Source organism: Chelonoidis abingdonii, chromosome 4, assembly GCF_003597395.2.
Source record: "Chelonoidis abingdonii isolate Lonesome George chromosome 4, CheloAbing_2.0, whole genome shotgun sequence".
Classification (NCBI taxonomy): domain Eukaryota; kingdom Metazoa; phylum Chordata; order Testudines; family Testudinidae; genus Chelonoidis; species Chelonoidis abingdonii.
This window is the reverse complement of record NC_133772.1, coordinates 89,391,910-89,395,521: the sequence shown is the minus strand read 5'-3', so window position 1 is coordinate 89,395,521 and position 3,612 is coordinate 89,391,910. Positions and strand designations below refer to the sequence as shown.

Here is a 3,612-nt window from a genome sequence, read left to right as displayed (position 1 = left end):
ATCCAGTCCTTGTGATTATCTGGCTGAGGGGGTTTAAGCCTATGCAGAACAGCAGCGGGGACAGTGCATCACCTTGGTATATGCCGCACTTGATGACCACTTGTGCAAGCTGCCTTGAGTTGACTTCCAATGTTGTCTTCTATATAATTATATATGTCTGACTGGCTTGGTTATAGGCAGAAGACAATGAAGTATATTTACGTATAATGTAAACAAAGCCATCAAGCTAAATGAGCAAGAGAGAAAACCACTGAACCATCACAGCGGGGGACAGAATCTGCACCCCAGGAAGCCCTCCTGATTCTTGAGGCAGAGACAATGGATTTTGAATAATAAAAGGGGAGCAAAAAGATATTTTAGTTACCCATCACTTAGAGGACACAGGAAACAGCACTTTGTGAGCATGTGAAAGTTGCATTCTCTTGGCCTCGAGATGCTGATAACTTGATGTGAGTAAGAAAACCACTTAGGCAAAGATTGCTAAGATTAAGTTTTAGTCACTAGAAAATTGTTGTGCGTTGTTTTATTTGCATCCATATCTGTCTCTTTTTCTCTTGCTTATTATCAATAAAGTCTCTCTTCTTTCTTAATAAACTTATTCTTGTTTTATTACAAAACCAGTACTGTGTATTAAAGTGAAGGGTGTGTTTCCACCCAACCTACATTCTGATGTGTGCATTCTCTCTTTGGAGGCACCAAACAATTTCTGAGAGTGTCCAGTGAGAGAGACTGGACACTGCAGAGAGAAGTCCCTGGAAAAGTCAGGAACTGGGCTTCACTGATTGTTACCTGAAAGTTTACACTGGTAGAGCCTTGATGAATTTGTTGGAAAGACAGACAGACAGACTGGTGTGTCAGAGAACTGACGCACAGTTTAGCAGTGGCAAAGCTCTCATTCTTGCTAAGGCAGAGGTGTAACACCGTGGCTCACAGTTCTGGGCGTCCTGAGCAAGACAGCACAGTGATCACTTGATATAGAATTGTAGGGTCCCATTTCCTTCAAAGTTCATTATCTCCACAGAACTATATTTCATAAAACTAACAATTTTAAAAGATCTTATATCCCACCCAGATGCAAACTTACTTATACTAAACTCAAGAAAGAGTAGAGTGGCATATGCCTACATATAACTTAATGCAGTGGTCCCCAACGCGGTGGGCGCCTGTGGGGGCATCTTAATGTGCCCACGTCCTGGCCCCCCGTAGAGCACCCACCGAAATGCCGCCGAATTTAAGCAGCATTTTGGCAGGAACGCCTCTCGATGACGCCGCTTGCCGTCGACAAGTGACACCAGACGAAAAGGTTGGGGACCACTGACTTAATGCATGTGTGCTACCTTTCTGAGCGATCTGAAATTTACCGGCCACAGAAACAGAAGTACCAAGGTCACACGCAAATCTGGATCTTGCAGCTCAATGCAACACCAAAATTAGCACTATGGGCTGGACCTCTTTCAGGTTTTTTACACTTGACTGCTGATGCAGTTATACACTATATTAACTAACAGTAACTACTGTTCATTGAACCAAGCTAGAAAAATATTACAGTAAATGGAAAATAACACATATTCCTTCCCATCGGTACAAAAACCCATGAGATAGCATCCTTAAACAGGAAGGCAAAAACAGAACAGAGTGCTGCACAAATTCAGAAAGATGCATCAAACTTAAATATAATATTTTTCAGACATTTAGAAAAGCTTCTCTCTCCAATACAGCGATAACACAACAGAAGGCTTACAAAGGGAGGGCAAACTACGGCCCATGGGCCGGATTCGGCCCGTCAGGGCTTTCAATCCGGCCCGTGGGATTGCCAGCCCCATGGCATAGTGGGGCTAAGGCAGGCTCCCTGCCTGCCCTAGCCCCGCTCTGTTCCCAGAAGCGGCCAGCACCACATCTCTGCAACCTTTGGGGGAGCAGGGGGCAGACAGCGAGCCAGTGCTGGACACGCTGGACACTTCTAGGAGTGGTGCGGGGCCAGGGCAGGCAGAGAGCCTGCCTTAGCCCCGCTGCATGCCGCTGCCACCCCGGAGCCACTCGAGATAAGCAGCGCCGGGCCAGTGCCCACACCCCTCCTGAATCCTGCACCCCAACCCCCTGCCCTGAGCCCCCTGCCGAGTCCCTTCCTGCACTCCGCACCCCTCCTGTGCCCCAACCCCTTGCCAAGCCCCTTCCTGCACACTGCACACCCTCCCACAGCCCGCATTCCCTCATGCACCCCAACCCTCTGCCCCAGCCCTACATTCATGGCCCTGCATGCAATTTCCCCACCCAGTTGTGGCCCTCGGTCCAAAGAGTTTGCCCACCCTGGCTTAGACTAATTAGTTAATTTGCACGTCAACAGACAAAAGGACCTGACTCACACAATACACTAGTGCTACTTGCTTTGTGGCTTTAAGATGGAACAGGTAGTTAATACATGTTATGTTTTTATCTTCTTTTAAAGTACTTTCAAATCATGTGTACACATTTTTCTAAATACTCCATGTTTTTCAACCCTGCCCCCATCCAAGAAAATTTGTTCCACCTGCTTATCTAGTGGAGATGTTTTCACTTGCACTTTCACGATAACACAAACCACAGTTTGGAACTTGTTCTCATAGAATTGCCCCAGATCCCTAAACGGCTCCCTCAAGGACTGAACTCACAACCCTGGGTTTAGCAGGCCAACGCTCAAACCACTGAGCTATCCCTCCCCCCTCAGCCATCAAGGTTATTGTCTTCATTCTAGTGACAGGCCTCTCAACTTTCCACCCCATGTTTACTCTAAAGGTGTGTTACTGTTCAAGGATAATAGGTTTGTTACTGTATGAAAATAGTAGGTTTGTCCACCCTGGGTAGTGGTACTTACCACATGAAAAGGTATTTTCTTATCTAAGTGCAGGAGGCAGATGGAGGATTATTTTACAGATAGGCAGCAGGGCCAAGGAGGTATTTACCAAGTGAGGGTGGAAATGATAGGGTGAGGGGTATTTATCATATGAAAATGGAGGAGCAGGGAACCAGTTATTCAGTGGAGATGTGAAATAGATACTTACTGTATGAAAGGAAAGCAGAAGAGGGGGCATGACCACAGTGCATGCAAGAGTAGGTAGTTATGGGGTACTTATTGTATGAAACTGTGTGCTGGCAGGAGGGCCAAGGGGGTATTTAACCCAGATGCTTAAGTCTTTACAGTATGAAGCTTAGGCACAGGGGGCAACAACACTAGCGGTGGGCTATATGTCAATGTTGTTCCCCTGGGTATGCGCTGGAAGGTATTTACCCCTGTGGGGGTATTTACCAAATGAGGAAGGAAAGGGGATGTTTACCCTCAATGGGGTTATTTCTAGATGAAGGAGTATATCAAGGGACTGCTACTGGAAAGAGGCAAGGAATATTCATTTGTGTGGGCAGCGGCGGGGGGTATTTACCGGATAAAAGCAGGCAGTGTGTGTGGGGGGGTATTTACTGCAGGGAGGAAGGGTGGGCGGGGGGTATTTACCGGATAAAGGCTAACAGTGTGTGTGGGAGGGTATTTACCAGACGGAGGAAGGGCGGGCAGGGGTATTTACTGAATGAAGGAAAGCAGGCAGTGTGTGTGTGGGGGGGGGGGGTATTTACCATAGGGGG

The 3,612-nt window shown here is 47.1% G+C and overlaps 1 protein-coding gene across 1 annotated transcript in view; it reads right to left on the bottom strand.

Annotated features, from left to right (window-relative positions):
* Positions 1-3,612, bottom strand: part of EHD4 (EH domain containing 4) — a 76,476-nt gene that overhangs the window by 72,014 nt on the left and 850 nt on the right. The gene's annotated exons all lie outside the window — the stretch shown is intronic.